The 12,694-nt window shown below is 41.8% G+C and overlaps 1 protein-coding gene across 5 annotated transcripts in view; it reads left to right on the top strand.

The window, feature by feature from the left end:
• Positions 1 to 12,694, top strand: part of FAM20B (FAM20B glycosaminoglycan xylosylkinase) — a 48,960-nt gene that overhangs the window by 3,235 nt on the left and 33,031 nt on the right. The window lies entirely within an intron of this gene.

Here is a 12,694-nt window from a genome sequence, read left to right as displayed (position 1 = left end):
TTATAATGAGGCCCTACAGTTTGTTGTAATTGTTACAGTAATCTGTGTATCTGTGTATTTTTCTCTCTGCACCTGACAGTGCCTGTATGTAGAAGGTGCACAATAAATATTCGTCAGTTGAATGAATAAATGGAAAATAGTATGAGGGAAGGGGAAATATTCTAATGTATATACTCAATTGTTTAGTTCCTCTTTTTGTCAAAAGAAAAAAAAAGCCTAGAAAATGTGTTTCAGATTACTGTTCAAAATATGCTGTAGAGGTGTGTTATTTGCTTCTGTGATATGGTGTTCTAAACCACCTGGAGCCTGGGAGTAGCCTGTGCAGGTTCCAGTCAGGTGCAGCTTCACAACCTTGCTCCTGCAGTCTGTTCTGGCTAGGCTGATGGGGCAGTTGGATTGATAGCCAGTGTTTTTGCATTAATAGAAGAACTTAGAGCTCTTGGTAACGGCCATGTCAATAGCATTGACCTGACTGCCCTTGTCCCTTATTTTGACGGTGGAAGAGGGGAGTTATCCCTTCTTAGAGTACTTCTCCAGCAGTTCCTTCTACACCTGCATATATCTTCCTGTTTTCCTTCAGCTGTCTCTGTAACCCCAAGTACTAATGAATTCTTTAACATAGGCCTGAGCTGCAGAACAGAAGCTTACTTTGCTATTGAAACCAGCTTCTGACTAACTTATAATGTCAGCATTACTGCTGGAGCTGCCTAGAAGAGAACATAATGCAAAGATCTCACTTCTGATTTGGTCTTTCTTACCAAAAACAAAAGAAGAAATGCCTAGCTCGGGATGTAAAGAATCTAGGGGGTGCATCTGTCATCCCAGTGTGAGATAAGAAAAATGTAAGCTGATGCAGAAGAGACCTTGAGCTTTGGTGTATGTTTAAGGTCTGTACTTTCTGGCAAGATAACCCCTTTAGAGAAGAGGGTGCTAACTTGGGCACGTTATAAAGGCAGATCAAGAAATGTGAAATTATGAATGTGTAAAGAGGACAGGACCAAGTACAGAGGGAGGCAGTGAAGTCTATCATTCCATGCTCTCAAATGTTAACTTTCTGCTTTATATACATAGCAATGCCTCATTTACCTAATGTTGTTGAGGAGTAAGGTATTATATGTGAAAATTTTATTTTAACTATACCTTTTGTGGAAAAATTTTTACAATATATTATATGCTTTGGTTATTATTACTAGCATACTGGCAGTAGTTGAGTGAGGCTCTGAAATGATCGAAAAATGTAGGTTGTTGTCCCCTCTGCTTTTTGAATTATTGAATCTACTTGAGTCGGATTCAGTAGTCAGTCTTTGTCTTCTTTCAGTGGTGGAAAGCTGCTCTTTTGCTACTGTTAGTATCCCTGCTGCCCTCTTTTAAATTTGCAGCTTCTTATCTGTGGAGTAGGAGCTTCCTGACATTGAATGTAAAACAGCGAAATAGGCTTAGTTATGTTCTACCTGCTCTTCTCCAAGTTTTAGGGTATGAACTTTGTAACCACTATTTTTGTTGCCCAGAGACCTTTTTGTTTGTTTCTTATCGTTGGTGTAGATAGTGAACTTGTGCTCTGTATAGGTGCATTTATGTTCCTGTAGTTTTCTGTAAAAAAAAAAAACAACAAAATAATATGGAAGTACTTACTCGTGTGGGTTCTTGTTTCAGAAAGCACTGCCAATAATACTTGAAGATCTGATTTCAGCCCTGTCTTGTATCATCCTTGGGCAGTGTGTTAGACAACCTCCTTTCTTCCTTTTAGCGTTTCCAAATTGTCTTTACTCTTAATCCCAGCCGATACCAAGAACCAGGTTGGCAATAGCGGTGGCCTTGAAAGGTGGGAGCAGGATATACAGAAGGTGGCAACTTTAAATTGAATGTATATAATTGGTATACATATTCGATATTTCTGCATCTTTTATATACTGTATACTTGAATTCGTTGTAGCACTTATTTCCCCATGTCTCTGAAAGAGGCAGTCTTTAAACCAGAGAGTTGCCAGTTTAGAAGAAATTCTTATAACCCTAAAGGTCTTTCTCCTTTGCCCTTCTCTCCTTTTATTCCACAAACACTTATCAGATGCCTCTTACAGGCCCTGCACAGTGCTAAGTTACTTGGAAGTACAAAGCGTGAGTAAAATCTATCCCATCCTCAAAAAACACAATATATTAGAAGAGACACATGTGCCAAAAAAAAAAATGTGTGTGTGTGTGTTTGTGTGTGTATGTGTTCATATTATAACAGAGGGATCATGCCTGGAGCCACCTAGCCATAATTTCAGCACAGATCTGTTTGAGGTTCTACTGTTTCTGAAAGTGATCTCCTGTGTGGGCTGTCAGCTTGACATACCATAGAACATAAGGCTAAAAATGCGAGGTCTATCGTTGTATAAAGTTTATGTGGTTTTCCAAGAACTGTAGTGAATTGAACACTAAAGATGGAAAGCATATGAAAAGCTGAAGGAAAATGTTATATTATTTGTAATTCCGTATTTCAACACTATACAGGCATTACCTTCTATAATCTAGCCTTAAATGGTGGTTCTATACTGACAATTGAGCTGTGAAATACCTGGAACTTGGGAAGTTTCATTATACCTGGTTTATTTAAAGGAAAATTCAAATTGTTACTCATTTCCACGTAGTGTTAAGATTACTGCGTGTGTTGGTTTTTAGAACAGAACTCGCTAGCAGTATGAGCTAAAGTTTTTTTCTTTTCATTTTTCAAGGAAGAGGTTGCCCTAAATCAAGGTGTAAATGGGACAGGTTGCAGGGAATGATTTTTTTTCAGTTCACTTATTGAAATTATTCAGTTATTGCCTATTTCATTTTTACTTTCACATCCAGCAAGAAAGACTACCTTAATGCTTCATTAATGCCTGGTGATGGTTTTAGTTGCCTTCCTTCAGAAGCAACTTGTTAGAGAATTTCACATAAGTGATTCTGAGTTTACAGATGTAAATAAATGTTTAAATGGAAGTGAAAACAGTAAGGAAAACCTGACACTTGGACCAATTTGGATTATGTAAGAATTAGATTTTCTACACCTGTACTCTTAAGTTACTCTTAAGGCTTATCTTGAGGGCTTTAGCACATGAAAAGCTGTCATCTTTGAAACACAGAACTAATTTTCCAAACTGAAAACAGCTGTGAAAGACATTCTATTTTAGCCTTTTTTTGTGAAGTGGGATAAGTTCATGCTTCCCATCTGTTTCAGTTACATTGAATGTGGTAGAATTGAACTTTGTAGAGAAGAGAAACAGGTTGGCCAAATTAGTGAGAGCCTCCCAGTCTTCTGCTTTGCATGACACTCACTCTGAAGATATCTATTTGCATAGTCTTATCTACCTCTCAAATTTAGGCAAGGATTTGGTTCAGAAATACAAGACTACTAATTACTACTAAACTCTTAGTAGTGAAATGTGTGGATTTGGCCCCTCACTATGTAACTGAGAAGACAATATTATGGTATATTGATTCCAATGAGGGTTTTCTTTGTCATTTTTCTCCTCTCTGGAGGTCATCTTTGGGTTTTTGATATGGTGATAATGACTAACAAGTGATTACTGTGGGTCATCCAGGCACTAATCTTAGCACAATACATGTAGAGGTCTCATTCTTTTTTTTTTTTTTTTTTTTTTTTTGAGACAGGATCTTGCTCTGTCGCCCAGGCTGGAGTGCAGTGGCATGATCTTGGCTCACTGCAGCCTCAGCCTCCCGAGTAGCTGGCTCATTCATTTTTAACAACCCTGTGAGTTAGGTAATAGTATTCTTGTTTCATTTTTTTATATGCAGAAACTGAGACCCAGAGAGGTCAGAAGTTAAATCTCTTTCCCAAGACCCACATTAGGTGGTAAAGGAAGCATCCAGGCCCAGGCATTCTGAATCCAGAGGACATGCTTTTAACCCCTCTGCTACAGAAAGCTTATATTTAAAATAAGAAGGTGAATTAAGAAGCTATTTCTTAAGTGGAGCATTAGCAGAGAAAAGAAGAAAAAATATCTGTAGATACTGATTAATGCTATTCCTTGGTATTAGTTTTTATTTTTAGTTGAAGACCCTCATGTGAAGATGAAAGGAAGAACAGCATGCTGTTGTGGCAGGCAGCAAAGCAGGAGTGGGCTGGTTTTCCCAGGGTACTCAGCATTTACTGAGATAATAAACACGTAATGCTGTTTAATATTGGAGGTTTTGACTTTCTGGACATCTTGACTGTCACACAATACTAAAAGATTTCTGAATGCTCTTAATTTTACTTATCACTGCCACTAACCATCAGGAGAGACTACATTTATTTCTAGGGAACAAGGGGTGTAAACTCATAACAGCTAATAATAATATGCACAGGGCCCTACTGTCACTGCTAGTTAAAAATCAAAAGGGAAGTATACCAGACAGCCCACGGTAAAAGCTACCGTGTGTGTGTCTAACTTTTTTTGCACTAAAAGATGTGATTTTTGCTATTTATGTTTTGGCTGAAGTGCAAAAGTTAGGCTTTATAAGCCGGACATGTGTCAGTGTGTGAATGTGTGAGGTTAGCCTTGATTGCTCTGCATAAGTCTAAGTAGGGCTCTGAAATATGCAAGTGGATTTTAGTAAATGATCCAGTTGAGAATCTATTTCTTCTTGTGGTACCTTTAAGAGATTTTGTTAATTATGTATCTTTCCAAATATATACAATGAAGACAGAAAAATATAAATGACATATAACTTTTATAATGAGTATATTGCTCCTAGAAGCCATTAATAATAATTTACAAATATGACCTAACAATTTATCAAACCAATTTTTATTTGCACTTAATGGTTAGTTTAGTGATTACCCCCTCCCTGAGATAATTGTTTTTAGTCATGTAATTTATTTCCCTATGTCTTCTCCCCTGGTATTTTTAGTATCCCCAAAAGGTGTTGATAGGAGCAAAACAGATGTGAGAATGTTGGGTTTTACAAACTACCTCAAAATAATAGTGGCTTAAGACAATGATTTGTTATTTCTTTCTTTCTTTTTCTTTTTTTTTTTTTTTTTTGAGACAGAGTCTTGCTCTGTCACCAGGCTGGAGTGCAGTGGCGCGATGTCAGCTCACTGCAACCTCCGCCTCCTGGGTTCAAGTGATTCTCCTGCCTCAGCCTCTCAAGTAGCTGGGACTACAGGCATGTGCCACCATGCCCGGCTAATTTTTTGTATTTTAGTAGAGATGGGGTTTCACCATGTTGGCCAGGCTGGTCTCAAACTCGCTACCTCGGGTGATCTGCCCATATCGCCTCCCAAAGTGCTGGGATTACAGGTGTGAGCCACTGCGCCCAGCCTGTTATTTCTTATAATTATATCGGTCATCTGGTCTCACATGTTCCTGCCCAAATGGTATAGGCTGGGGTCACAACAGTGACTACATTCTGCCAGACCACAACTGGGACTGGAATGTCCTTGAAGGTGTCATCTTCATGTCTGGCACTTCAGCTGGGGTGACCAGGATAGCCAAGGGTTGGCTGGACCTCTCTCCATATAGATCACTTGTCATTTGGTAGTCTTAGCTTGAGCTTCTTTACATGGTAGCTAGATCCCGTGAAAGTGGAAGCTGCCAGGTCTCTTAAGGCCAGGGCCCAGAACTGGCACACAGTCATTTCCACAACATTCTATTGTCAAAGCAAGTTACAAAGCCAGCCCAGATTTACGGGGAGGAAAAACAGACTCCACCTCTTTCTCTCTCTCTCTCTCTCTTTTTTTTTTTTTTTTTTTTAATAATAGAGACAGGGTCTCGCTATGTTACCCAGGCTGGTCTCGAATTCCTGGGCTCAGGCAGTCCTTCTGCCTCAGCCTCCCAAAGTGTTAGGATTACAGGTGTAAACCAGCGTGTTTGGCGCTGACTCCACCTCTTGATAGGATAAATTGTTAGTGTCTGTCTTTGCAGACAGTCAACAAAAAACTCAAATTCATATCTTACCTCCTATACTCACCAAACCTTCAGAGTTTTACTGAAACCAATAATTACCAAAGAATTTTGTAAAAGGATCCTTGTAGTTCCTACTCAGGATCAAGGGCAAAGAGATTGTGTGCATAAATATAATTCTATACCAGTTAAGAAATCCTACCCCTTTGCCTCAGATCTCCGTTGTTGTTAGTCCTCTGCGTGAAGCATTCTTACTAAGCATTTCCTTTGTGGTGCTTTACATTTACAAGGCATGTTACATTCTACTTAAGTCATAAGAACCTGATTTGACCATTAAATTAGAAACACAAAAAGTGAAACTTATGTTTACTTTTACCATAACTTTCACTTTTAGTTGCTATGAGCAGAGGTTGGTATTTATTTCTTCTCTATGACCTCAGAGGTAGTATTGTGAGCTTGTCACTTAATCAGAGGGTGATTCAAGGGGACACTTCTAATAAGGCTTGGAATCTCATTGGTGGCTTGTAGGACTCTCTAGTAAGGTAGTAAGTGTTAAGGCCAGGTGTTCTCATGTTCCTCGGCAGCCACATACATTATTTATCACATGATCTGTAGACCCCCACACCAACATGCTTTTCTGTAAATGTTCCTCCACCATCAGCCAGATTTTTTTTTTTAAGTACAATTTCCATTTTATTTTTCTCCAGAGAATGGTCTGTCTTCAGTCTTTAAGGACTCAGCTCCTTACACGGGCTTTGGTGGGGGTCGTGGGGCAGCACCCACAGGTCTAAATCGGGGTAGGGGTGTTTGGTCCTTGTGGGCTGCATGAGATTGATTCCTGACTACTTTGCTGTGAATTGCACAATTCACACAGTAATGTAACTTCACAAACAACTTGGGAAGCACATAGGCATCGAAGACGCTGCTTCAGAAATGTCCCTGACTGCTGTGGCCTCCACTATATTTCGAATGATGAATTTCTTAATGGCCTTGTCCTTGGGCACGCATCAGGCACAGTTCATGCAGCAAATGGCTGCACGTGGCTGTGGCCCTTTTTGACATGACTTTTGTTCCTTCTTTTCTTTATCATCTTGGAGGCATGGACCAGAGAGGAGATTCTTGAAAGAAGACTTTACATTAAGACCTCACTTTTTTTCTGTGGAATCTATATCTCTTCTCCCAAGACAACTTCATAGTCTTAAGTTTGCCCTTATACAATATTTATCAAATGAGTAGGATGAGTGTGTTTGTGTGTGTGTGTGTGTGTGTGTAGAATGAAAGTGAATTAGCCAGCTGGGTGTGGTGGCTCACACCTGTAATCCCAGCACTTTGGGGGGCTGAGGTGGGCGGATCACTTGAGGTCAGGAGTTCGAGACCAGCCTGCCCAACGTGGCGAAACCCCGTCTCTACTAAAAATACAAAAATTAGCTGGGTGTGGTGGCAGAGACCTGTAATCCCAGCTACTTGGGAGGCTGAGGCAGGACAATCGCTTGAACCCAGGAGGTGGAGGTTGCAGTGAGCCGAGATAGCACCACTGCACTCCAGCCTGGGTGACAGAGCGAGACTCTGTCTCAAAATAAAAAAAGAAAGTAAATAAGTAAATTAGTCTCCATAGCAAGCCCCATATAGCTGATGGAGCTCAGGTTGAAACCAGGGTTCAGTAGGAAAATTCCTTGTAAAGGTCTACTTTCCAGAACTCCAGGCTGAGAGTTTATGCCAGCTTTTCATGTGAAAACTATTTACAGATATGCCATTTGTACTGCCTTTTTTATATTTAACACTTTTAAAGTTATGTTATTACCTTGAGTTTATTTGTTCTTTGAGGTAGTTTCTGTTCTGCATAACAGAAACATTAAAATAAATGACTGTAATATAACTGGACATTGTTGCACTGTTTGAAGCATTTATCGGAGGAGCTGAGGGTATGAAATAGAGCAGGCACATTCTTCTGGGAATGTTAGTGAGGTTTTCGTGAGTAGTTTGAATATACCCAGTGAATCTGCGTTTATTTCCTTAGTGTGTCTGAAATGGGGAATCTTTGGAAAAGTCCAGTTTGCAGAATATAGTATGCTCCTTGTCCCAAATAAAAAAGGAAGATTATATGGCATGGAAACCCTGTCTCTGGTACTTTCTCCTCTCTCACATAATAAAGGAGTGAAGGGGATCATTCTAAGGAGCCAAGATTCTGAAAGGAGAATTAAGAACCATATACAATAAGATACTATACAAGGCCGAATGTAGTTAAGTACTGGCCGAAAGGAGAGAGAAGTTACTTTAAGAGTGTGAGGAGGGACCAAAAATTGCCTTAGAGATGGCCTTCGAGATGAGCCTTGAAAGGAGGCTCAGACTTTATCAGGAGGAGATTGGAAGAAAGGGTAAGAGAAAGAGGAATTTTGAGGGACTACAGTGTAAGGAATGACAGAAGCAAAGGGCACCTACACATCAAGAGGAGGACCGTGGCATGTTCAGTTGATCCATTGTGGCTAAAAGCTGAGAAGAGGAACAATGGGAGTGATGTCTAGCTTGGAAGCTATTTAGGATACAGCTTTAATGCCTTGCCAAGGAATCTAGAATCAAAGGTGGTTGAGTGATTTGAAAAATGATTTTGGCTGCATTATCTAGGCTGGATTGGAGAACCTGGAGGCTCAGGCATCAGTTCTTTCTGTGGTCCAAAGGAAGGTGATGAGCACTGAAGTTGGTGGCTGTGGAAATGAAAGACGGCTATAAAGAACAATGACAAATTGCACTCTTACTCATTCTACTAGGATGTGGTGACTATAATCACAAACATGAAAACTTGTTTAGTCTCTTTTTTTTTTTAACCTGCCCTCACTTAGAATCTGCAGAAGGAAATAGTGAAATAATAGAACCCTTCAGTTCCCTTAATATAAATTTATTTCTTGCTTGCTTGCTTGCTTTCTGTATGTCTCTCTTTTTTTTTTTTTTTTTTTTTTTTTTTTTTGTGAGACGGAGCCTCACTCTGTCGCTCAGGCTGGAGTGCAATGGCACGATCTCAGCTCACTGCAACCTCTCCCTGCCAGGTTCAAGCTGTTGTCTCCTGCCTCAGCCTCCTGAGTAGCTGGGATTACAGGTGCCCACCACCACGCCCAGCTAATTTTTGTATTTTTCATAGAGATGGGGTTTCACCGTGTTGTCCAGGCTGGTCTTGAACTCCTGACCTCAGGTGATCTGCCCGCCTTGGTCTCCCAAAGTGTTGGGATTATAGGCGTGAGGCACTGTCCCCAGCCAGTTCCCTTAATGTAAATTTCTAACCTAGCTAAGTGAATTGTTTATGGCCCTGAATTGATGAATGTGTTCGTTTGAGGCCGCTTCAAAAGGAGAAGTTTTGAAATAAGTTTCAAAACTTAAAAGGACACAAACTTGGATTGTGGAATTGGACCGTTTTTCTTATCTGAATTTTGGAACTGTTAGGACTTCTTATTGCATTGATGATAAAAAACCACAGCTCTAACCTTTGTGCAAAATGTTTGGATATGATATATTTATATAGCACGAGGGGGAGGATTTTCTTCATTCGAAATGAATGAGCAATACCATGAAAAGTTTATGGGTTGGCCAGGACAATGGCTCATGCCTGTAATCCCAGCACTTTGGGAGGCCGAGTCTGGCAGATCACCTGAGGTCGGGAGTTCAAGACCAGCCTGACCAACATGGAGAAACCCTGTCTCTACTAAAAATACAAAATTAGCTGGGCGTGGTGGCACATGCCTGTAATTCCAGCTACTTGGGAGGCTGAGGCAGGAGAATTGCTTGAACCCGGGAAGCAGGGGTTGTGGTGAGCCGAGATTGCTCCATGGCATTCCAGCCTGGGCAACAAAAGCGAAACTCCATCTCAAAAAAAAAAAAAAAAGTTTATGGGTTAACCAGACTTTAGTCCTGAAGGATGTTCTGTAGAAAGTAAAAGCCTATTAAGCTGACCCCTTTGTGCCAGAATTGTATTGCATTTGTAGCTAGTAGCATCTGGAGATGCTGAGGAAGTGATTGTCAATACAACTAGATTTCCATATTGGCTTTTATCTCTGCAGCCCGAGAAGTGTACTGTTGAACAAGCACTTGAAAAAGTTGTGTGGTTTAGGTTGCATTAGAACTAGCAAAAATCTCTGAAATCTTCTCTGCTAGCACTGCTGTTATCAGTAATCACAGGGAACTGTTTTACTGAGTTCCACACCAAACTTGATGCCATCACAATTACATTTTAGATGCACTTGAATTGCCTTTGTTTCAGCTAATAGTGTTGTATACCCTGGGAGATGATGAAACAAAACAGGTGGCGGGGGATAATTAGAATTTGAAATTAACTCTCACTTTCTGCTTCCTTCATGAAATGAACAGAAAAGGAGTGGTTAATCACTGAGAATAAACTTCATTCAGCTGGCCCACTGCAAAGTGTTGCCCTCAGAATACATTGTTGCTCCAATAAGCTGCTTTTGATTATGTTTCCAGTTGTTATTAAGGGAGCAGTATCACGTTTAAGTGGGAGTGTCTCAGCCTGAATCATTTACTCTATTTTTTTGTATTGGTTTTATTTTTTGGATTAATGGTTTGAGTTGTTAAATGAATTGGAGAGTGAAGCAACATCCTGTTATCTTCTTGTCATCTTTGTCTTACCTCAGTGCTGTGCTGTCTGCAGGCATAGAGCAGAGCAAGCCTGTGCACGTTGTTAAATGGCCTTATGGAGTAGAAAGCAACCTCTCAGGATGCAAATGAGACGGAATTGTATGTTCTTGACACCCTTGCAAAAATCTTGTATTTGGAGTTTTTTAACTTAAGAATTGCCCAGAGTGTGGTCAGCCCCATGCTAGAAGGAGCACTTCTTTATGTCTGTGACATGAATATCCTTGTTATATGCCTGACTATTCCAGACGTAGTAGTGTTGCCGTAGTACCAGGCTTTATTAGTTTTCTGGTTATATTCTGCTAATAGCTAGATGGTATGGGAATATTTTTTTCCCTTTACTTACTGTACCCAGTTTTGATTATCCATGGTTTGCAGGTATTTTAATTTTGAAAAATAATTGGTGAAGGACTAAGTAGAAATATGTGTCTGGGGTTGCATTTAAATACATGAGCAGCAGATATGACACGTCCAGGATCGCTGAATACTTGGACTCAGAGACAGCTATTACTCTCCTCTGCACCCTCTGGCATTTTTAGGAATTGTTGTCTTACCAGAATGAGAATTGGAAAGTTACCAAATACCGGTGGTTTGGGATATGCAAAAGTCCTTTATGGATTTTGAAAGTTAAAAAAATGAAAGTTAAACAATTATGTATAGCTTGCTCTTTTGTTTTTGTTGTGTTTTTTCTCATTGTTTTGGTTATTAGGCATGTGTAGCCAACCTCATGGCTCGTAGATGGCTTGCATTCCAATTAAAATAGAAATATTTGCTTTAAAATTTTCAGTGTACATGGTTCTTGCTTATTAGTGTCACAGGATCCTTGGGGTGTCACTTTGCCAGTGAGAAACCTCTGTGGCCATGGTGCCTTCTGCCTGAGTAGTGATTGTGCCCACTGGGCTCGTTCTACCCACTCAGCCTTGCAGGCTGTGCTCAGCTCGTACTACTGGCCTGGATCTTATACCTGCCAAGGGCAAGCCAGGTGCAGAGCAGCAAGGGGCATGTGGACAAGCTAGCATGGGGTCTGGCCACTGCACACAGCCACGCACGCTGGCTGCTGTGGTGGGGTAGGCAGCTCCAAGCATAAGCACAGCTGCCGGTTCTGTGTGAGGCTGCAGCTGGACCAGAGTATCACACGCAGCTTCTGCTGCGGGTGCCCATGTCTGGACAAGGGGAACATGGTGGCATCCAGAAACTTGGAGACACCAGGAACCTCAGAACCCCAAAGAGGATGTCACAGCCCTGGCTCGGGGAGACCCTAGGTCTGAGCTCCCCAAAGGGCCGCAGCTCTTCTCTCTTTGATTGCCTGCTACATGGTGAGCAGGGGGTGTGTTTCAGCCCTGTTTGCATTACAGCTCTTTCAGTCCCGCCATTTGGTGGGTCCTGAGTTCTTGTCCCACGCCTAGAAATAATGAGGTATGCAGACAACAAGGGGGTGAGCAAAGTGGAGAGGAGCTTCATTGAGCAATAGAACAGCTCTCTGGAGACCCAAAGTGGGTAGCTTTTTCTGCAGCCATGTCGTTCTGATGAGAGTCTAGCTTTCAGTGGAGAGGAGACCCACAGTGGGTAGATCCCTTTTGCACGCAGGTTGTCCGGACATCTGTTTGAGTCTGGCTGAGTGCAGGGTTTTTATGAGCTCAGAAGAGAGGAAGTGTGTGCTGATTGGCCCATGGGTGGCCATGGGTGGGCCCAGAAAAAGCACCATAAGTTCTCACTGGTTTGCGGACTCTTAACCAGAACTGACAGCCCAGCCCCCATGCTTCAGGCCATCCCTGGCTTGAAGGTGGGGCTTCACTGGGGACCCATCCCTTTCCGCCCAGGAGCCTGCCTCCTGCCACCATTCATGTCATCCACAGTGCCCAAGCTGTTTGTACCAAGGGATGCCTGCAGGCCTACACTGAGCCATCCTCAGTCCTCCCTTGGCCTCCCTCCCATGCTCATTTGTGCCCAAAGTCCAGAGTGGGCTGAGACAGCAGGGGCCTGGTGTATCAGCACTGCCCCAACCACATATATACAGGTCACAACATCACCTGGGCTTGGCCACAATTTTGCTCCACCCCAGAGTGGGTGCTGGGGGTGGGGAGAGGCCAGGCAGCAGGAGTGGCATTTTGGAGCCTGTGGGTGTAGCTGTGGCTGGGTGGCTGCAGCTGCACCCAGGAGCACGGGGCCCCTGCTCCACCATCTTG

The sequence above is a fragment of the Pongo pygmaeus genome, chromosome 1, assembly GCF_028885625.2.
Source record: "Pongo pygmaeus isolate AG05252 chromosome 1, NHGRI_mPonPyg2-v2.0_pri, whole genome shotgun sequence".
In the NCBI taxonomy this organism is placed as follows: Eukaryota; Metazoa; Chordata; class Mammalia; order Primates; family Hominidae; genus Pongo; species Pongo pygmaeus.
Note: the sequence above shows the minus strand (reverse complement) of the source record. Positions and strands in the feature narration are given on the sequence as shown.